Consider the following 25,633-nt stretch of genomic DNA (forward strand, 5'->3'; position numbering starts at 1 on the left):
GCCTGTCTCAAAGGTGAGACCTCCCTACAGTACTGTACACAGTAATGTTGCATTTTATTCCAAATCATAACCACTAGGTAGGTACTGAATTACAACAATTGAAATCACTTTTTTCGTCGGAATATATTGTTTTAGGTGACTTTTGTCATTAGATAGGAATGAATTAGTTTGTATTTAGTAATTTTATATATAAAATGCTGCTTCAATATAAAGTGAATTGACATACAAGTTCAGTTCCAAAACACATTCAGCTTGTACATCAGGGTATGACTGCAATTTAAAGCACCTTTTAACAGAAATCAAAAAAATCATAGTCTATGTTGTAATTATTTTTGTGTAATTTTGATGATAGCCTGTAATTAGACTATTTGCTTTGTTTTATTTATAAATATTAGTCTAAAATTGCTTGATCATTATTCCTACAATATATAAAATACTGAAGTGAAAACGAACGGATGAAACAATTCCTGTTAATTATAATAACTCGTGCAGCCTTAACGTTTAGCAGAATTTTTTTTTGTGTTTAGCTCATATACATGTATATGATGTAAATATAGCCTGAAAATCAAACTATTTAGTTTTTTTATCTATAAAAGTTGGTAAAGTCTCGCTTGCTCATATTTTTCTTTGAAATACTAAATTAAAAATTAGCAAATAAATGTCAAGCATGTGAATTACATCAGTAATAAATCTAGCTGTCATTACTCTACGTGGTTACATTTGTAAGTAGGCAATGAATGAGGGTATGGGAGATATGTTATATTGTTATATTGTTAATTACAACTCAGACAAAACAAATTCTTAAAATCTTAACATCACATTAATTTTCTGTAGAACTACGCCAATCAACTTGTGCATATGATCTAGAAGAGTTAACAAAAATGCTTCGTTTACACTAGTTAAATTTGTACATTTTGTAGTCAAAATTAGCTGTTTTGGATGTCCTTTATTTAAAACCTTTTAACCTAAGCGCTTCATTCACACAAAAAATATCTGAACAAACAATTTTTAAATAATTTCTTTAAAAAATTAGAAATTATAACATAATCTAGTGTCACAAATTTTTTTAATCAATATAATGTATAGTGGTGCAATTATTTCTGTCCATTTTTACCTTTTGAAAACATTGATGCAATGTGGTTTTAAATCACCAGTACATATAACACTACACGAACTCCAGTCTTTTATGTTGTCTGGTAATTGTAACATCATAATACTTTCTGCTCCCAGTTGACCTTCATGTGCTGAAAACTGATTCACCATTTTGAGTTGAGTTGGTAAAAAGAAATTAACTTAATTCTATGATAGGTAGAGACAGTTCAACTAAGTACGCGTAGGTTGTTGTTATAAAGTCATAGGTTTGTGTATTTGGCATTTGAATTATCTTTATTCAACTCAATGTAATGAAGGGTAAAGATAATCTGCCATCATTTTTATACAGAAAGCCGATCAACTAGTATGATGCAAGACACAAAAATAGCAAGCAGCAAATAAAAACAACAGGGCATTGCATGCAAATAAGCCATATCAACACTTCTCGGCAGGGCATTACGTACAACTAAGCCATATCATGACATTTCAGTAGGGCGCTGAGTGCAACTAGGCTACATCATGACATCTGAGCAGAGCATTGAGTGCAACTTAACCACAGCATGAAATCTCAGCAGGGCATTGAGTGCAATTTAACCACAGCAAGACATCTCAGCGGGGTATTGATTGCAACTGAGCTACATCATGACAGTTGATAACAATGCATCCATGATACAGCTCATATTACTCGAAATTATCCTGTCATACAGCCCACGACCAAAGTGATTTCATGGAAAAAAGAAAGGGTACTGCTGGTTGTTGAAAAAGTAGTTACAAAAGGTCAGAATTCTACAAAAATAGAATTCTTTAGTTAGATGTTGTAGGCAAATCCTACAACATCTACTAAAGAATTCTCTGAATCAGATGAGTTGTTGCTATTGTTTTGAGTAGCGTGTTGTTGAACATTAGCAATTGATGTTGATGGTTGCTGTGGGGACCTTCTATTTCTCCTCCTCCGTAATAATTGGGAGACACATGGATGGCCACTGCAACGACATGGTGCTCTTGGATGTTGTATGTCTATCATTGGTAGTTGTCAAGTTGTTTTGAAATGAAATTCAAAAGGTCAACTATGCAAAACAAAATGTTGTATAAAAATCAGACCTAATCTATCAGACCCAACAATCAGACCCTAATCAGACCCAACAATAAAATAAATATTAATTCAAGCTGTAGGCCTGGCTTACTGTACGTAATTTAACTAACAACAGCAATAATGAAATATGTTTATTATATCTCTGAAATGCAATATTAAAATGGCAAGCTGCCGCGTACTATCCACAGTTTGAAAGCTGTGTTGGAAAGTTGAAAGTTGGTTGTGTCGAATGTAGAATGGTTTTGACCGCAATATGTAACAGAAAGCAAGCATTAGCACATCTAGAAGTTTTCTGCAAACTGGAGTAAAATAAAGAAATATTCTTGTCACAAAGGGGCATTGTAGTTCGGCCCTAGCTTGTAGATAAGATGTAACGAAATCTGGCTTATGTTCTAAATAATTTAATAAAACCTTCGGTAATTGGACAAAAACATAGGCTGATAAACTGTGTACCACATTTTCATACGGGTAAATCGGTCTACGCCTCAAACGGTCTATGTTAATTAAAGAAACCTTCGGCGATTAAACAATGCAATCATTATATAAATCGATGTTGTAAATTCTAATGATTATTCTTATAATTGAATATTATACCTATAATAATTATTTTATAAAATAAAATAATTAATTCAAATAATAAAATCGGCAAAAAAATGATCACTTTTCAGTAATTTTAAGTTAATTACAGAAACCTTCAGCAGTTGAACAGTTCCATAGACTGGTAAAATGTGCTTGTTTCTCTCGTGAAATTTGGATGACTTAATGGTTATACTATCTTTTGCACGGTTTTATTGGCGTTTCACTGTCCAGTCTTAATTTTGTTTAAAAAAGGCTTCTCAAGTTTCTATTTCGAATTTAGGCCAAACTAATGTCTATTTATGTATCATCCGATCAGATGGGTTATTTTTAGGATTTTTCAGTAACCTTTCAAAGACTTGGTAACATATTTAAATGGGTTTATATGTGTTGTGTATCATTATTATACTTGAACGACTCTACACAAAAAAGGTTAATTATTTTGAAGAGATTTCGGTACAAGGGTTTGGTCATGGCGTTAACAGGTCAATTTTCGGCAGTTGTGTGCATGCATGTTTGCATTTATCATAAATCTCCTAAACAATCACTTTGCCCGTGTTTGGTCATAAAACTAGCAGCAACTGGGCTTCTTTTCCCCTATCTTTACCACCTTGTATTCCACCTATCTGTCATGGAAGCATTAACTAAAGTAGTGACTATAAGAGACAATAAATACTTTTGTTGTATGGAGATCCTGCAAAAACAAGATACCAACAGGGAATTTAACCAGACCGCAGGATAAAAATATAATACGTACAAGCAGCAAGACGCCTAAAAAATGTCAAAAGATCCAATAATTGAAAACGTCAAAAGAAAATTAGAAACTTCCGAATTGGAAGAAATCAGTCATGGAAACTGCATAAACCACCAAAGGGAAGTGGAAGCAATTAAACCTACCAACCAACTTCACCAGAAAACCACCAGAGAAACATTAACGACGAATCAAATGAGTGCACACATATAGATTCGCCACCCCTGTCAAACATGTCCTAAATACCAGAAGTAAGTCCCGAGCTCTACCCTACACACTAACATCACGTGTACCAGCTGAAGACTTACACAAACAATATATATTCACACGCCTGACATGAAGCATTGAACCTTAACACTCATCCTACATCTACAGGTAAACCATCCCGCATGTCAGACACCTATAAAAGAGAACAGCTCCAATGGCTCAGCATCTCTATCCCCATCTCTATCTCTGGCTCTAGCTTGAGCTCTGGCTCTTTCTCTCTCTCTCTCTCTCTCTCTCTCTCTCTCTCTCTCTCTCTCTCTTCCCGAGGGCCTCCTTGGACGCTTTCCAACCTGCCTGCTGAGGAGCCTCTCTCGTCTCTACCAATGGAGCCTCCTTCTCCTCCACCAGCTGAGCCTTTTCTACGCCACTATCTCAACTGCCAACACTCGTTACCTATGGCCTCTCATGACTCTCGTTTGACTGTCGAAACTAACAGCTGTACAGGACTTATCAACAAGCATAGACGACCGTTCGAGTAAAGATGTACCTTTCATTAGCTATTCTAATTGTTTTGTCGTTAATATTATTGTTTTAGATTTGTGTTAGTCGGGTATTTTAATTGTTTGACTTATAGAATAAAGAAGTAACTTGTACTGGTAAAAATAAGCATTGCTTACAATAGCCTAAGATTTTCACTTGTACATAAACCAGTAATAATCAAATTAGTTGCCCCAAGCTAAACAAAAGTACACAAACTAAACATAGTCAAAATAGAACAATATTACAAGCAAATTCAACACTGATGTGGTGTGTGAATTCCAATTCGTTATGCATAACATAATTTTTTTACAACCACACATAACACTATCTCTGGGTTCATGACATCATGACATCTCAGCAGAGCATTGAGTGCAACTAGGCTACATCATGACATCTCAGCAGGGCATTGAGTGCATTTAAGCCACACCGTGACAGTTGTTAACAATGTTTCCATGATACAGCTCATATAACAAGTAGCAACTGGGCTTCTTTATCCATATCTTTACTCCCTCGTATTCTCCTATCTGTCGTGGAAGCATTAACTAAAGCAGTGTCTATAAGAAACAATAAATACTATATATTGGCTATACTAAATTATGGTAGTTACTGTGTAGGTAATATCAAGTTTTGTGTTTCTGCATCATGATGTTCACAAAGGGTTGTATCCTTTGTCTAGTGAGTCGAATTATTCTAAGCAAAGCAAACACGTTTGTTTATGTTTCTTGTTCATAATCTGGTACTTATATATTTTGTAATGAGCTTTGCAAAGTATCATATTTTTAATCTAATACAGTTTATGTAGGCATAAATGACCAACAATTATACAAACCTGCATGACAGTTTATTGTGTACATACGCATTCAAAAGCTTAAACAAATACATAAAGATAATTACGCAACTTCTTATAGACGTTATTCCTAATACTACAGAAAGAACTATATAGTTAGTTTTAGTTATATTTATTTTGAAAATCAAACAAGGGACGAGTAGAAATCACTGCTTATGTTTGTAATCAAAATCAAACAAGATTAGAGAAATCAAATAAAACAGAAACTCAATTAGTAACCATGATTAAACTTATCAAACTTTAGTATAACTCAAGTCTAAATTTAAACATATTTTACACTCACACTTTCATCTGGCTCACCGTGTTGATAGATATTTGGTAGCACTGATAATATAAGATAAAACAGAAACTGGTTACCAGGTTTATCTATTTATGCTAAAGTGGTTGTGGTTGCATGTTCTACTATTGTAGTTTTTTCACTCATTGGTTGAAGCAGCAGCAGAAGTTAAAAACTACAAGCTCACTTGCTGACAGTGTATTTGGCGCTATTTCATAGCATATTGTGTCATAAAATATTAATGTTTGCAATCAAATATAATCTTATATTTTTGTTAACAAATGTCATTAATTAAATACAACCTATTAATTATTGAAAAGTAATGCTAACATAAAATTAGTTTTTACCAGTACTGAGAGCTCAGAACCTGTTCATGAGTCGTCCTGTTGTGTGTTTATAAGACATTAGAAGGCAAGAGTAAGTTACCATTAGGATATTTGCTATACCGATTATAAAATTACCAAATTATTAAATACCAGCTACTTCATGCCTAACTCGTGTTCACTGACTGACTGACTTTTTAGCATCTCATTCTGACTTTTTAATTTGTGCAATTAAAACTTTAACATTTTGTTAAAACAATTTAACAAAATGCATTTCCGGCAACTTTTCACACTATGTTAAAAATGTTTGCTACAGTCTGACCAATGTTTGTTTTATTTATTAGGTGTTACATAGAAGACATGAAGTTCATACAGATCTGTATACTATTTCTTTTTACCGTTGTTGGCATTTCTCTTGTGGTAAGTACATCAAAGATATACTAATCTTTCTCTGAATTCAAAAAAAATAACAGCGAAGACAGTAGTTCATTTACTACATGTATATGCTACCTCACTCAGAATACAAATACAGTCAGACCTAAATTTACATACGAGTCTCTGAACATGCGAGAGACTCAGGATACAAGCTGACTTTTGAGCAAAATTGTTCCTTGAGATATGAGTAATGTTCTTTTATTGTGTGTACTTAATAAAACAACAAAAACCACTATCTTTTACTGTAACATCCTGTTTGTATTTTTTTCAGCAAACTAACATAATAATTTGCAACTAGAACAGTCCCCCTATTGCACTGCAGTGCAATAGAGGAACTGCAATGGTAGCTGCAAGGGTAGCTGCAATGGTAGCTGTAATGTACAGGGTGTTATTATGTACAACGAACAGCAATAATGAAAGGAAAAGATTATATGTTTATATCTCTCCCTGCAATAGGAGAAATGCAATATTAGAAGTAAAATGGCAAGTTGCTGTGTAACATCAATGATATACAGCCCAACAAGGATAGGCGACGGGCATCATGTGGGTGGGGCTTAATGATTGAGCTCGGTTGGGATGAACCCAAACACGGTACTCGTACAAACAAATATGCTGAATAAAGCCCCTTGTAAATTTACAAATATTATGAACAATAGTGCTTATTTTACTGATTGGTTGGTTTGATTTTGTTGTCAAATAAATATAGTTGCCCAATATTGTCACAGTTATGGTCAGTCAGTTGCCATTCATAAGCATTCACGATATTAATAGTCACAATCGTCAAATAGCCCGAATTTGGTCCTATATTTAGATTTTGAGTGTGAAAACTACACTCCACAGCTTTGCCTGCTGTCCCGTCTTATTGACCAGGTAAAGCAATGTGACAGCAATGAAAAATCCCGTCATTTTATATTAGGTGTGGCAAAATATTAATCGGAAACTAGAAAAAAAAGGCCGTTGTTCAGGTGATTTTGGGTGAATTATATTTAACTTTAAGCATATACTACAGCACCTACCAATTTCAAAATTTGTAAAAGTAGATAATTTGAAATGTTTTATTTTTCATTGATTCATTTCTTTTAGTTAGGTGTTACCCTTCATTGTAGAACTTCAAGGTTTGCTATTGTGAACCACAGAGACTACTGACTGAATGAGTTAATGACACGATAACAGCGAATCGTGTTTTCCAAAACCTAACAAGGCCAAGCGACCACCCCGCAAAAATTGTGTTAGCTCCGAAACCCAGGCTAGCATAATTCAAACAGAGCACAATCATTGAGCCACGCCCATAGGATAGCCATTGCCTATCCTTGCGGGAGTTTATATCATTAATAATATAACTAGTTTGAAAGTTGGTTGTGTTGAATGTAGAATGGTTTTGACAGCGATCTGTAACAGAAAGCAAGCATTAGCATTCTTATGTGCCGAAAAGTTTTCAGCAAACTGCAGCAAAATAAAGAAATTTTCTTGTCATAAAGGGGCATTGTAATTTGCCCCTAGCTTGTACATAAGATGTAATGAAATTTGGCTAATATTCTAGATAATTTAATGAAACCTTTGGTAATTGGACAAAAAGCATAGGCTGATAAACTGTGTACCACATTTTCGTACCTGTAAATCAATATTGCGATGTCATAATGTTACGATTTACTGAAGGTAGAACAAACGGTCTACGTTTATTACAGAAACCTTTGGCAATTGGTAAATGCCATAGACTGGTGAAATGTGCTCGTTTTTCTACAATCTGTCGCAAAGGCTTGTAGACATTTTGTTGGCCGGTCTTTATTTTGATTAAAAAGGCTTGACAGATTTTAATGGTGACTTTAGGCCAAATGAATCTTTTTAGTTATGTATCATCCAATCAGATGGGTAAATTTTAGGATATTGTCAACAATCTTCAAAGACTTGGTAACATATTTAAATAGGTGTATAGGTGTTTTGTATCATTATTATACTTAAACGACTCCAAAGAAAAATTGTTGAAATTTTGATGGGATTTCGGTACAAGGGTTTGGGTATGGCTGTTGGTGGTTACTTTTCGAGAGTTGTGTGCACATATGCATTTATTATAAAGCTTCCAAACATACTCACTTCGCTTGTGTTTAGTCGTGGGATAAAATATTTTATATAGGAAATAGTGCAAGTACCATGACATATGAGCTTAAACACAAAACACAACTAACCGTAAACCGATACAAAAAAAAGATGAGAAATGTAGGTAAGTTTCGTAAAGAATTAAAATTTGATTTTAGTTAGCTAAATTTATTTAAATTAAAATTCAAGTTTCTATGTAATTAGAGTCCCAAAGTATGCAAATAAATTGATATATGAGAATAGTCACAGAAAGTATTAAGCTCAGGTGTCGAGGTATGACTGAACCTGTTGGTAGGCAAGAGTTTAGTTTTTGTGCTTGATTACAAGTATATTGATAACACACAGGACTATTCTACTGAACTTGGCTGAGTTAAAGTGGTTCTTGCATTATTAAATGATAATTTGAATACCGTAACAAAATTTTGATAACAAACATTTACATAGACAAAATAACTTATTATTTACTAATAGTTTTCTATGGTAATGTATTCACTTATGTTTTACAAAGTAAACACTGCATATCAATTACTCACTCATGGTGTTTAACAAATGGTTAATTATTGGTTGTATTTGAATACGTCATAGAAATCGCTGCTGTGGAGACAACGAGCTCAGGGTCAGTAGAAGTATATTGACTCAGAAATCATTGTATAGACCCAATCGGCTTCAAAACCTGACTTACAGTATGTTGCTTGTAATACATTCACTCCCACTGTTGGTAAAAAGACAGTAACAATATTTGCAACAAACAAACATAGATGTGGCCGTTCAACTGCACTCATAGAGTAATTTCGATAATAGCATTGCCCTACAAACGGAGGTGTCAAAGGTTATTATAAAACCATAGGTGGCTTTTTAGAGGGGGATGCAGCTGACATCAACATCACAATTATCATTGTAATACCTGCTATCTGATAGCTTAAATATCATTAACCATAAAACTATGAATCATTTATTCTGTGAGCCTTGCTTTAAAAAATGCCTAAAAGTTTGCTTGCAACCAAATTTCCATTACAATTATTTGGTATCAAAAGGATCACCATGTCTTACTCTGTTATGTTTTAGATGCAAAATATGTAGAAATGTGATTACAAGCACTTAAGAGCCAAAAAACAAACAGTTAATCGCAGCCGTAACAAAAACATCGTGGTTTGGAATATCTTTTTTTGGCAGATGTACTCCAACAGTTTGGTTAATATTTGGACATGTGATGTTATCACGTGAAATTAACCGCCAATAAAAAGCTTAATATAAAATGTATTGTAGCTGTAGTTTATGACAAATACTTTAGGTTTTACCGGATGCCTGTATCAAATATATGTTTTCGCTACTTGACAGTATCGTTTCAGCCTCGTCTAATCATCTCATCATAATCTGATCAAGTAATCTATATCTTCTGCCAAATCATGCATACATTTTCTGCAGCATTTTTCGACAATCACAGGTGTCTGAGAGATTCATCAAACTACTCAGGAGATGCTGAGCACTCCTTCTAGCTAAGGGTAAAAAATATAACAAATTTTTACGGTAGGTTTTGAGATATCAGTGCTCAAATGAAAGCTTTACAATTATGATGAAATAAAGGCGTGAGGACAATGGACACGATTTTATTAAATGCATGAAGTATAAATTTTGTGAAAATATTTCGACGAATGAGGTTGCATGAATGTGTAATTGAGCATCCAATTGAGCCGTTTTGGAAATGAACTCCAATCAGTGGTTTTGTCAGGATGGTTGCAATTAACTGTTGTATTTTAGATTTTATGAGCTTAAAATCAAATTTCCACATATCTTGCATCTTCAACACAGCAGAGTAACACATGGTGAATCTGCTGATATCAAATAACTGTAATGTAAATTTTGTTGCAAGTCAACCTTTAAAATATTTTTCAGTCAAGCAGAAGAGTAAATTTGGGAGCGTATAAAAATGAACCTGAAGGAACTCTTGTGGAAGTCAGCAATGAGACAGCAGCTGTCAGTGTGATAGACTGCAGTATTCAGTGTGTGGCTGTCCTTGAAGATAACTGCTACTCTTTAGACTTTGAAAAACAGACAAGAGTTTGTAAAATGTCTCAACTTCCTGCAGTTGAAAATAATGGAACTAGGAGCTTTTCATCTTCTGTTTATAGTGGTAAGTAAAATATTTAAACATTATCAAAAATTTTGTTGATTTAGAGCTAAAGGTGCACTTTCAATGTGCACTTGGAGTCGTAAATACATGTAATGTACTATAGACACAACATGGAATGAATATAAGCAATTTTGTGTTACATACTTATTTGAGAGCCTTGTGACGGTAGACAGGAACTAGGGCAAAAAGGAGAGCAGCAGAAGGTGAAGAGAGCCTTAACTACATATTAATTATTCTATAACATGTGCATTACTATATTACATGTGACTTACTCTATTACATGTGAATTACTCTATTACATGTGACTTACTCTATTACATGTGTATTACTGTATTACATGTGTATTACTATATTACATGTGACTTACTCTATTACATGTGTGTTACTGTATTACATGTGACTTACTCTATTACATGTGAATTACTCTATTACATGTGTATTACTGTATTACATGTGACTTACTCTATTACATGTGAATTACTCTATTACATGTGTATTACTGTATTACATGTGACTTACTCTATTACATGTGTATTACTGTATTACATGTGACTTACTCTATTACATGTGAATTACTCTATTACATGTGTATTACTATATTACATGTGACTTACTCTATTACATGTGTATTACTGTATTACATGTGACTTACTCTATTACATGTGAATTACTCTATTACATGTGTATTACTGTATTACATGTGACTTACTCTATTACATGTGTATTACTGTATTACATGTGTATTACTATATTACATGTGACTTACTCTATTACATGTGTATTACTATATTACATGTGACTTACTCTATTACATGTGAATTACTCTATTACATGTGTATTACTGTATTACATGTGACTTACTCTATTACATGTGAATTACTCTATTACATGTGTATTACTGTATTACATGTGACTTACTCTCTTACATGTGTATTACTGTATTACATGTGACTTACTCTATTACATGTGAATTACTCTATTACATGTGTATTACTATATTACATGTGACTTACTCTATTACATGTGTATTACTGTATTACATGTGACTTACTCTATTACATGTGAATTACTCTATTACATGTGTATTACTGTATTACATGTGACTTACTCTATTACATATGTATTACTGTATTACATGTGTATTACTATATTACATGTGACTTACTCTATTACATGTGTATTACTATATTACATGTGACTTACTCTATTACATGTGTATTACTGTATTACATGTGTATTACTATATTACATGTGACTTACTCTATTACATGTGTATTACTGTATTACATGTGACTTACTCTATTACATGTGAATTACTCTATTACATGTGTATTACTGTATTACATGTGACTTACTCTATTACATGTGTATTACTGTATTACATGTGACTTACTCTATTACATGTGTATTACTATATTACACGTGAATTACTATATTACATATGAATTACTCTATTAAATGTGACTTACTCTATTTCATGTGAATTACTCTATAACATGTAAAATACTCTTTTAAATGTGAATTACTCTATTACATGTGAATTATTCTATTACATATGAATTACTCTATTACATGTGTATTACTATATTACATGTGACTTACTATATTATATATGAATTACTCTATTACATGTGAATTACTCTATTACATGTGAATTTCTCTATTACATGTGAATCACTCTATTACATGTGTATTACTCTATTACATATGAATTACTCTATTACACGTGAATTACTATATTACATATGAATTACTCTATTAAATGTGACTTACTCTATTTCATGTGAATTACTCTATAACATGTAAAATACTCTTTTAAATGTGAATTACTCTATTACATGTGAATTATTCTATTACATATGAATTACTCTATTACATGTGTATTACTATATTACATGTGACTTATTATATTATATATGAATTACTCTATTACATGTGAATTACTCTATTACATGTGAATTTCTCTATTACATGTGAATCACTCTATTACATGTGTATTACTCTATTACATATGAATTACTCTATTACACGTGAATTACTATATTACATATGAATTACTCTATTAAATGTGACTTACTCTATTTCATGTGAATTACTATATAACATGTAAAATACTCTTTTAAATGTGAATTACTCTATTACATGTGAATTATTCTATTACATATGAATTACTCTATTACATGTGTATTACTATATTACATGTGACTTACTATATTATATATGAATTACTCTATTACATGTGAATTACTCTATTACATGTGAATTTCTCTATTACATGTGAATCACTCTATTACATGTGTATTACTCTATTACATATGAATTACTCTATTACACGTGAATTACTATATTACATATGAATTACTCTATTAAATGTGACTTACTCTATTTCATGTGAATTACTATATAACATGTAAAATACTCTTTTAAATGTGAATTACTCTATTACATGTGAATTACTCTATTACATATGAATTTCTCTATTTCATGTGAATTACTCTATTACATGCGAATTACTATATTACATATGAATTACTCTATTAAATGTGACTTACTCTATTTCATGTGAATTGCTATATAACATGTAAAATACTCTATTAAATGTGAATTACTCTATTACATGTGAATTATTCTATTACATATGAATTACTCTATTACATGTGTATTACTATATTACATGTGACTTACTATATTACATGTGAATTACTCTATTACATGTGAATTACTCTATTACATGTGATTTACTCTATTACATGCGTATTACTATATTACATGTGAATTACTCTATTACATATGAATTACTCTATTACATGTGCATTACTATATTACATGTGACTTACTCTATTACATGTGAATTACTCCATTACAAGTGACTTACTCTATTTCATGTGAATTACTATATTACATGTGAACTACTACATTACATATGAATTACTCTATTACATGTGTATTACTATATTGTGTGTGAATTACTCCATTACATGTGAATTACTCTATTACATGTGAAATACTCTATTACATGTGATTTACTCTATTACATGTGTATTACTATATTACATGTGAATTACTCTATTACATATGAATTACTCTATTACATGTGTATTACTCTATTGCATGTGAATTACTCTAATATATGTGAATTACTCTATTACATAAGTGTTAATCTATTTCATGTAGATCACTATATTTCATTTTATTTAACTAAGTCAAAATATTCTCGAATGTTAGGGAAAACAAACAACCTCATTTTTCAAAGTGATCTGTGTTTTCATGTGACCAAAGTTTTTCAACATGGTTGTTTTTGTCATCAAAACCCTGGTTAAATATAAAAGCATTAAAACCTAAAGTTTTTAGTAAACTGTGTTTATTGTTAAAAGACTCTATTCTAACAGTAATTTTATCACCTATTACCTATTACCTATCAACCTATTGTAAACTTGAAGAAAATGTTTTTTATCCATAATATGGTCGATTTAGTTTTATGGCATATAATTTTCGAATAAATACGAGGTGTCTATTCTATCTTAAAACCAAAAAGGTTTAAAGATATGTGAAATTGAGTGAAGTTTTATAGCTAGTGTATAACTAAAATTCATACTTTAAAATTAAAATCTTTCGGCCAGTTGAAATGACAGATTGACTAGTAAACCGGTTGAATGAACTAACACAGCGTGCTGCAACCATAAACTAAGGTAGAAATGCTGTTTCATTTTATAAAGGAACAGATCAAAACAAATGAAAATGCCAGTTTACTTTCTAATAATGATTTGCCTTTTTCACTTTAGTCTCTGTCAAACAATGAAAGTTGGAAATTGAGAGTAAATGTAATTCATATTTTTGCAATATATCCTTTAACCTCTAAAGGTTTCTCGTGTGAGTAGCAAATCAGAACTGCGCCGATAGAAAGACGCTATTCAACTTAGTTTGCTTGACCTAATTACCGTAGACCAATAACATTGGTAGTCGGTACTCAAATGCTTACATAGCATTTATAGGAAGCTAATATGACAATTTTTAAGTTCCCATACTCGAGGCGTTTGAGACACTCATCATAATGCATTTGTAGCTAAATTTAAAGTTTTATTCTAGCCAACATGAGCAAATACAAAATAAGATATATGCCAATGGAGCCGCGTAGGACGAGACTTTTATCACAATAGCCGATGTAAATATGACATATAGAGACAGGTTATATCACTCGTTACATCATTTGAGGCATGTCTGGGCATGTTTCTTTAGCTTCAGCGTTTTTACCGTGATCAATTTTTTTCGATTTTAATTTTCAAATATCTTGACATTGAGATCGCCTAACACAACAGACAACATATCAACTGATAGACAAAGAAAGTTTTATTTTCAAATGAACTAAAATTTGACGCCATCACATCTTTAAGGCTATTTTTATTCATTCAACACATTTGATTAAATCTAGCCATGTGAGTCATTTATTAGGTCCACTTTTGCTGTCTCTCGTCTGCATTGACTGACGAGGTTGAAATCGACCATTGAGTTATTTGATTTTTGTGAAAAAGATTTTATGCAGTCAGAAAATTAAGTCAATAAGTACAAAATCACCGAGGATATTTTTATCTTTTGCCATTAAGAAGGGCCAAACATAACACTGCATTAAGTTGAATGTAAGGAATGTAGGTTTGGAAATTACCAATAAAAATGCCGCAGCAGGTTGTAGCATTTACGAAAAGCCATCCAACAAATGGGATCATGTGCTGAAGTTGTCTTATGACAGTGACTGCGAGCAACGACTTTGGTGAATAATTAAAAAAATTGATTTTTCTAGTTTCGTATTAAATAAAATACTTTGAGTAATTATGTGTTCCAACAGAGAACATAACTCCACTCATAGCAAAAAGCAAACAGATATAATTATAGCATATCACCAAATTTTAATAGAAGTTCAAGTTCATGCTCAAGGATTTACAGTATTCGCAGCAGAGTTGGTTTTTGCTGCTGTCATAGAATTGGACCAAAACTGTTCATTTAGTAAGGTGCTAAATAAAGCTGTTACCAGTCATACCGAGTCAGTTTTTCAAGCTACGAGTAATTTCATCTAGACAGCTGTTTTATGCATATCTAGATATTGACGAATGTCAAGAAGATAATGGAATGTGTGGCCAGGCACTTTGTGTAAACACTGGTGGGAGTTTCTTCTGTTACTGCGGCAACCTCAGTTTAAACAGCATGGTGGAATTAGTACAGACATTCAGAAGTACGTATTTAACTAAATATCCTACTTACTGCTTGTTGTTGAGTTTTCAGCTTAGCTTGTGGTATATGATTGCATTATGTGATTGCATAAAAGTCGGTATACAATATTTTTTTAGCATTTATTGCAGTCTAATAGTAGCAGCAAAGACTAACCTGCGAGATTTCAACCATCAACAGCAATTCCTGCAAAATTGATCATTTTATTTAAAGTGTTTAAAGTAGGCCTAGGTTAAAATACTTAGAGTAAACTTGAAGATATACTATAAAAAATAACCAACTGTTTAAACAACTGGGAACTTGGAAGTTTATATTTTATACAAAACTTTTTATTTACGGGAAGTATGGTGTGTTTAAAGTTTTTCTTAATAAAAAATTTGAAATTAAAGGAAAAATTTTAAATTGGATTATTAGTATGTTTATGCAGACACCGTGTTACTGTCATACAGGTTTAACATACTAAAAGCTCAAAATGGTTGATTCGTTTGCTTCAATATAAGCATTTTTGTAGAGTTGTGGTACACACACATAAAATAATCTCTCTTTGTCACTATTCCTCATTTTATAGGTGTTAATTAGTTATACAGCTGTATTTATTCCTCTGCATATGATGACACATAGCATAAGGAATCTACTTTTTGTGTTCAGGTGATGTAACTGCCTCCATTTCATCTCAATATATACCTACTGGAAGTGGTGATTTAGGACCTCACAAATCCATTGATGGCAACAAAGCAGTAGCCAGTTGGGACAGCATCACTATATCTCTGCATGAACATTCGCCATGGATTCAACTTGACTTTACCATTGCTCACTGCATTCACTCTGTGAAGATTTATGATCAAATCTTTTATTATGAGTCAGGTAGCTATAGTTGAGCTATAATCTATAATTTATAATCTCATGTAACTATAATCTAATTTTCAGGAAGATATAGAGACAGGCTGCAGTGTACCGATTGTCATGAAACATTGTCTCCAACATATATCTAGTATTTTTCTCTAACCTGCCAGAGACCGGTCATTGACATTAGATATGTTTACAGTCCAGGGCCTTAGTTGACTTCACATCGACTATGTTTGTTTAGCACAAGGTTCCTACCTTCTAACTCTTGTTGCAATAGTTTATTTGAGTTATTACTATATTTCATTTATATTATTGTTGCGCAAAACAACACATACAGTTTAATTCTCTTGATTCAAATGTAAATATTTATTAGTAAAAAAAGTACAAGCCTGTTAAAAAGCGGCTAATTACCCATTTTTTAAAAGGAAAATATATGGTTAAAATTGTTCAAAACATTTACTACCCAATAATAACCAAAGAAATGTTTAAAAATTTGATTTTGAAGTGTTTTAGACAGCTCTTACTATTCTCACAAACTCAAGAAAGTATAATGTCGAAATTTTTTGTAAAGGGAAGTAATCCTTATTGAGACAAGCTACAAGTATCTGAGCAAAAGCAAAAGTGGCAAGTTATGATTAGCTTTTTAAGTTTTGCATTTCTTGTTGCATTTTCTTGTTGTTAATGCTAGTTCCTATATATATATATGGAATATACATATAGGCTAAATATTTATATACATATATATATATATATATATATATATATATATATATATATACTCATGCTACAGACAGTACTGTTTCGGCTATTGAAGCCTCATCAGTGCAGCTCAGAGCTTAGGCAAGGGACACAAATCCCATTACCGATGAGAGTTGACTTCCTGCCACGAAACAACTAAGTTGCCTCACAGACTTTAAAAAAGTCAATGTGCTGACACCAGAGTGCTCAAATCACAAAAGTGATGAGCTTTGCACAAAGGCTAATAGTGCCGCACCTCTCACAGAGTGCTCAACCAAACCGAAGTGAGGGAGCATATACTCATGCTACAGACAGTACTGTTTTGGCTATTGAAGCCTCATCAGTGCAGCTCAGAGCTTAGGCAAGAGACACAAATCCCATTACCGATGAGAGTTGACTTCCTGCCACGAAACAACTAAGTTGCCTCACAGACTTTAAGAAAGTCAATGTGCTGACACCAGAGTGCTCAAATCACAAAAGTGATGAGCTTTGCACAAAGGCTAATAGTGCCACACCTCTCACAGAGTGCTCAACCAAACCGAAGTGAGGGAGCATATACTCATGCTACATACAGTACTGTTTCGGCTATTGAAGCCTCATCAGGCTTATATATATCATATATATATATATATCTATATATGATATATACAAGATATATATATCTTATATATATATATATATATATATATATATATATATAAATGGAAAAAAAATTTAGCAGTAGTTTATTACTTAAAGTTTCATGACGCAAAAGGATGTTAATTTTACACCAATTGTCAGATAAAAAATCGCATGACACAAACACAGAACCAAAAATACACTAAGAACACCAAAATGAAGAGTAACCTGTATAAATACAAAGATGGAAAAAAATTTTTGCAACAGTTTATGACTAAAAGTTTCATACTGCATGCTGTAATCATCAAATGCTATTGTGAAGTGCTTGCGTATAATACTTGGTCAAATCAAGTATAAAGCCTAACTATTAAATTGGTTAATTGGTGAGCTTAGCCTTAGATAAGTAAAATTTCGTGCCGTGTCTACAGGATGTTACTATATCACTTTTCTGATTCAGGGTAGCCATGTGAAGTTGGAAAATTATATAATACTTCTCAGTTATGCATAGATTGCACTTAGAATCACCATTCTGACAGGCTTTAGTTCTTGTTATTACTTTCCAATCGATACTAAAATCCTTTCCCTCGTCTTTTAATTGCCATATATATCAACTTAGTTCGGTGGTATTTTTTTGTCACTAATACCAAAGGATGTTTTGTGGTTGTGGAATCTGTCTTTAAATTGCCTCTCTGTTAATCCGATGTATGTTTGACTGCTTCGGCCGTCTGTGTAAAATGTTGCCTGGTATATAATAGAACTCGTGAGACACTGACCATTTAAAAAGCATTCATTACGGTTTCGGCAATTGCAATTTCTGCTGCTTTCGTCTGTCGTAAAGTTCGCTAAAAATTCGTTGTTGTGCTTGTCTATAATTGATTTTAAATTAGGCATACAGCTATCACTAACTTTCACAGTATTTAGGTTAAAGATTTTATTTAACTTATTGTTCTTCGGAAATAATCTTTTGATTAGCTGTAGAAATTGTCCTCCGATGTTAGTGGCAACATTTTCGCTATATGGAGGGTTATACCATAATATGTCACGTTTTCGCCTATTTTTACTGCCAGTAGTATAAGTATTGTCCTGCTCGTATCTCAGCTGGTGATCATAGCCACTTCTTGTTAGTGATTCCTGGAAAGGTTCAATTTCTCTATTAAAAGTGCTCTCGTTGGACGATATTGTACACAGTCTTTTGTTAAAGATTTTGGGATGTTTTGTATAATGGCAGGAGGGTGGTTGGAATTCCTATGCACATATTGTACAGCATTGCTTGGCTTTCTATAAGCTGTGTGTTCTCCATTGTTCAGATTCATTGTAGCATCTAGAAGTTTACTGCTTTCAAGTTGGCCTCTATTGTTACTCTAAGACCGTGACTCGTGAATATAGAGCATATATCTTTCTTGAAGTTCTCGATTTTTCTAAGACTGGCCTTAATCGCTGCCAACCCGTCATCCATGTACAATCCAAAGCTACCGCATTTTATTTTTTCTTTAATTTTGCTAAGTAAATATAAGCCAATTAACTCACAACTTTCAGCTCCATCGAAACTTCCCATTGTTATGTCAAATGGATCATCTGTCTTTTTTCTCCACGGTTCATTATCGTGTATCAGGATGGATTTCTTGGCATGAAATATAATGTTGCGGTGTTCGTTAGTGATGTTGGTGAAATTGGTGAAATTGGCTGCATAATCGAGAGCATTGGTCATTAGATCTTTGGTGATGGAAGGGTAATATTCTACTATATCAAATACAATAAAGCTGTGTGATCGTTTGTTTCTGATGCTTTGAAACCAATTCAACGCAGATGCAGTATTCTTCCATAGATTGGCGCTAGTTTTTTCCAAAAATACAAAAAATTTTCCTTCTTTGTATTTACACAGGTGACTATTGATTATGGTGTTCTTAGTGTATTCTTGGTTCTGTGTTTGTGTCATACGATTTTTTATCTGATGATTGGTGTAAACTTAACATCTTTTTGCATCATGAAACTTTAAGTAATAAACTATTGCTAAAAAAAATTTCCATTTTCGATTTATACAGGCTCGGTGGACAAATTTGAGCACTATATCAGTAAAGTCTCAACTATTATCTGTATATAAATATATATATATATATATATATATATATATATATATATATATATATATATATATATATATATATATATATATATATATATATATATATATATATATATATATATATATATATATGTGTGTGTGTGTGTGTGTATCTGTATATATATACAGTATGGCAACCGTCGTCTTGGAGGAGATGGGTATTAACCCACTGTCAACAAGGCTTCAAGCCATTCCATCCTGGCAGCTGAGGCAACAAGATAAGATCAGGGACTTGCGCAAGAAAGTTAGTAGGCTCAGTGAGAGATCTAACCACAGTTTGGAGCGTCCAAAAAAGGAAATCATAATTGAATCTTTAGAATCTGCCAAACAGCAGCTAGTAGTACTCTCGCCACGACTGAAGCGGTACACCAAAGAGCGGTATAAGAAGAGAATGAACAAACTTTTCATCAATAATTCATTGGAAATGTATTCCCAGTTCAAATGTGAACTTTGAAGGCCAATGTCAGATCCTCCCCGATCCAGCACCTCAAAGTTCTGGAAGGACATCTAGGAGAAAGAGACTACTCATAACACCACTGCAAATTGGCTGAAGGGGCTTAAAAAGAGCCACCAACACACTGTTGCTCAACAAGGACTCACCATCAGTGAAGTGGACATCAAGTGCAGAGTGCAGCGTAAGAAGAACTGGGCAGCACCTGCCAATGACATGATTTAAGCCTTCTGGTTGAAAAAATTGACATCAGTTCACACTAGAATAGCTAAGGAAATGGAATGCCTAATAGAAGAAGGCGACCATCCAGAATGGCCGACCAAAGGAAAAACTGTACTTCTGATGTAAGATCCAAAGCAAGGACCGTCTCCCAAGAACTATCGACCAATAACGTGCTTGCCCACCACCTGAAAACTGATCTCATGGGATAGTTGCAGACAAACTGGAAGAGCACATGAGTCTATAGATGACCAGTGTTCAAAAAGGAGTTGAACGCAACACCCTAGGAGCCAAACATCAGTTACTTGCGGATTGGACGGTCTGTCAAGACAGCAGGCGAAAGCATACCAATCTTGGCATAGCTTGGATCAACTACAAAAAGGCCTATGACTCATTTCCCCATAGTTGGATACTTGAGTGCCTCAGTATGTACAATGTTCACCCTGCTCTTGTGGCATTCATCAAGATGTCAATGACCAAATAGAAGACAGAACTGGAGGCTAATGGCAAAAAGCTGGCGAGTGTAAAAATTAAGCGAGGCATCTATCAAGGTGACTCCTTATTACCGCTGCTCTTCTGCATATGCCTAAACCCTCTAAGAAATATGCTAGAGTTGACTAAATATGGGTACCAGTTTAAGAGTGGCACCAAGATAAACCAACTCTTTTACATGGATGACATCAAGCTGTACGCTAACAAAGAAAGGGACAATGATTCGCTAATACACCTTACTCAGGTATGCAGCAAGGACATCGGAATGACCTTCGGTATTGAGAAATGTTCTAATTCTTAAGAAACACCATTCTATGCTCACATTTGGCCTAAAAATGCTAAATGGTATCATAAGAGGTATAGAAGAAGGGTACAAGTACTTGGGGATTATGCAAAGCAACATCAACTACGAAGCCGAGGTACGTCTTAAAGCCATTACCGAATAAGAGAAACGTCATTAGCAGGTCCTACAAAGCCAGCCTAATGCCAGGTATCAAGTCATGGCAATAAATACCTACGCATTGCCAGTAATAAGATATCCGGCAAGCATGATAAAATGGACGAAGGAAGCCATCAAGAAAACAGACATATCAGCTCGTAACCATGCATGGAGCACCCCACCTAAAGTCTGATACTAGTAGATTGTATCTCGATAGGAAAGATGGCGGTAGGGGACTTAAAAGTGTACAGCAGACAGTAAAAGAGGAAGAACAAAGAACCAAAGCCTATGCAGCCTCCATAGCCAGTTCAGATAAGTTGCTAGCTGAAATTCAATCGGCTGATCTGACAATGGAGCTTTGCCCTGATGATGAGGAAATTGACTGGCACACGAAACCTCTTCATGGTGCTTGCCACCAACAATTTATAAAGTTAGCGATCTTCACCAGACATATATGTGGCTGAACAAATGAAACCTAACGACCAATACAGATTCGCTAATCATGGCAGCCCAGGAGCAAGTGCTCTCAATAAAGCAACTCCAAACAAAAATCTATTACACTAGAGACGATCCTAGATGCAGACTGTGCAAAGATGCGGCTGAAACCATCTAACACATCATCAGTGGATGCAAGCAGCTAGCAGGAAACGCATACACTGAGCGGCACAATCATGTCGCAGGTGTTGTGTATAGAAGTCTATGTGATTAATATGACCTAAATAAACCACAACACTGGTGGGAAGCTCCTGGTAAGGTCAATGAAAATAAATGTACTAAGATCTTCTGGGACTTTTACATCTGGAGTGACAAGCTTTTCCTAGAAAACTAACCAGATATAGTGGTGGTGGACCAGGAGAACAAGAGAACTACTACAATAGATATAGCAGTACCCAATGACTACAATATAGCCAGCAAAGAAAAAGAAAAGGTAGAAAAATATCTCACTCTTAAAGAGGAGATTGAAAAATGCTAGGATGTAAGAACAACTGTAATTCCAAAAGTCATTGGGGCACTAGGCGCAATAACACCGGCGTATAAAATGTGGCTTGCCCAGATACTGACAGCAATCAACTCAGGTGAGTTGCAGAAAAGTGCGCTATTGGGAATAGCTAAGATCTGGAGGCGAGTGCTCAAACTCTCAGGTTTCTGGTAGGAGACTCGAGTTAGAGCAGAAAGTACCACCTATATGGGTTAACCGAAAAACTGGGATGAGGAAACAACTTTTTATATATATAGATATATATATATACATAAATATAAATACATATATATAAATATATTTACATATATATATACATACATATATATATATATGTATATATATACATATATATGCATATATATGTATATATATGCATATATATGCATATATATATACATATATATGCATATATACATATGTATGTACATATATATACATATATACATGTATATATTGTTGTGGAATGTGATCCACTGAGAGCTGAGCCTAGGGCTGAGCTAAGCCGAGCCAGGCTGTGCTCAGTCAGGGAGAATAACGAGGTGAGAGTTAAGCCATTCAGAGCCTAGCCGAGTAGAGCCAAGCCAAACTGAGCTGAGTAGAGCAAAGCCAAGCCAAAGCAGAGCCGGGTCAAGCCCAGCCAAACAGAACAAGAGGCGGGGCCTACCCGCTATATAAGCCTGAACATTTGTGCTGGAGAGCAGAGCTGTTCTGGGCCTGTTCAATGCCTGTTACTTGAGCATTCTTGTAAAACTTATAAACTAAGCAAAAAAAATATGTATAAACTCATGCACCGAGTCTTGTACTAGTGGAGGAAGTGAAGGTTGCACAAAACATTTACACAGAACATTACCTGGGTTACATAACAATCCAGGATGGAGTCTCTACAGACCCCGACAAGGTAAAGGCAGTCACGGAGTGGCCGTATCCATGCGGAGTGTAGGAACTCCAAAGACTCCTCGAGACTGTATATCCTAAAGTTCGCCACTCTAGCACATCCCTTGCACCGCCTGACTGCAAAAGGAGAGCCCTGGAAATGGACGAAAAGGAAACAGGTTGCCTTCACCAAGCCAAAGGACAGTATCAGCACCGCCCCGATCTTGGGCTACCCGGACCCCCGAAGGCAGTACATCTTGGACACAGACACCAGCTGATGTGGAGGGGGGCCGTGTTGTCTCAAGTACAGGAAGGCTGCGAGAGGATCATTGCCTACTACAGCAAACACCCTCATCCTTTTGGGTTGCACTTACTGCCTCACTCGACAAGAATTACCTGCGATAGTCAAAGCAGTTAAGCATTTACGGCCTTATCTATATAGTCAGGAGTTCCTTCTTCGAATGGACCATGCTTTACTCTTGTTGCTATGTAGGTGGAGAGAACCCTCGAACCAGGTAGCCAGGTGACTCGAGATCCTTGTGAAGTTCTGCTATGTTCTGGAACATTAGTCAGAAGCTCGTCAGGGAAACGCAGATGGGCTAAGCAGGCAAACCTGTGAGGTCTGCCGACAATGTGCCAGCATTGAGCAGAGAGACAGAGGCCTATCACGGAAGTAGTTGGCAAAGGAACTAATGTTGTTAGCCGCGTGGGTACCGACCAGTTGCCTGGATGGGACTCCCGCGCTCGACAGGGAGGGATCGACCCTGGGCAATGGCGCATACCCCGAAGGGCTGATTGCAAGTCGCACGGACCCTACCCCATCAGTGGCAGGTTGAACCTGGATGCCGGAGGTTTCCTCGAGGAGCTACCGGCTACACCAGGAATGACATGACCAAAGGGCGTGCTGGCAAAGACACAGGCCACCGGACAAGGACCAGTGGCCATCATGTACCGTGCCATCCCCACAGGAGAAGAGGTGCCAGCGGAACAACTGGAACTCGAAAGCAGAGAGCTGAATATCCTGCATCACATGCGAGGCTCCCTGCACATACAACAGGACGACGTGCTAGAAGCACGCGTGGCCCCGCAAGGCCAAGCCAAATGGTGCGCCATCTGCCCCTTGCCTTGCTAGAGACCACAGTGTTGCAAATGGTCATCTTAGCTCACTCTGGGGTGGTAAGAAAGATAAGTCGCCTCCTGCTGACTTGGTACAAGCCCGGACAGACGTCCACAGTCAGACGGCTCATCAAGAGTTGTGAGGTGTGCCAAAACGCAAAGCATAGAGGGACAAAGGCGGCCGGAAGGAAAAAAAGGCTTTACACTGGATGATCCTGGCAGAAGGTGGCCATGGGCCTGGTGGAGCCATTTCTGGTCATGTTTAGGGGAAACAAATAGGGGCTGGTCCTCGTCGACCTCTTCACCCAATGGCAGAACGCACTGGCACTACTTGACGCCACAGCCTCGGTGGTTGTAAACGCACGAGATTAGTGGGTTTTCTGCTACTTGGGTTACATGAGCAGATCTGCTTTTATGTTGAAAATTTAGCAAATTTAGTAACTTATACTTGTTACAAGTTTGATTTATTTTGATTCTCCCATTTTCCAATTTCAAAAAATGGTTATTTTAAAAATGCCATCAAGTGTAGAATTAAATATTTGATCACTTTTTTGACAAATGGCCAAAAAGTATGTGATAGTAATAACCTTCAGAAGAGGGATTAAGTTTACTCGTTAGAAGTACCAGTAGCTTATTTGAGCTAACTAATAATATTTAGGAGAAACGTTTGGCAAATCTAGAAAGCAGATTATTTTGTTAGTGCAAACATGAAATGTAATTCTTGCCAGATACTTCAAGCAACTTACTTCAAAATGAGAGAAATCAGTTGATTTAGAACTGGAGTCAGTTTTTCAAAGAAAAATTTTAGTAGTATTGATAGTAATAGTAATTGATTTTGACTTACACTCTGTTTTAAAAACGTATTTTATTTAGCCATTACTTGCTAATTATTTCACATTTACATTTAAACACCTTTGTAGTTGTTTTATTTTGTTTCCCACTTATTTCAAATGCTTTAAATGGTAAATGTTGTAATGTGTTAAGTAATAAAAGATTTCTGTGCTAAAGCTTATAATTCGAGCATTGTCATGCATTCAACTTACACAGTTGTGTTTTAACTGTTTGTAAAAGTCCGCAACAAATTTACAATATCTATTGTTGATTTTGTAGATGACTACCTTGCCAATGTTAGAGTTACAATTGGAGAGACA

The sequence above is a fragment of the Watersipora subatra genome, chromosome 7 (assembly GCF_963576615.1).
Source record: "Watersipora subatra chromosome 7, tzWatSuba1.1, whole genome shotgun sequence".
Classification (NCBI taxonomy): domain Eukaryota; kingdom Metazoa; phylum Bryozoa; class Gymnolaemata; order Cheilostomatida; family Watersiporidae; genus Watersipora; species Watersipora subatra.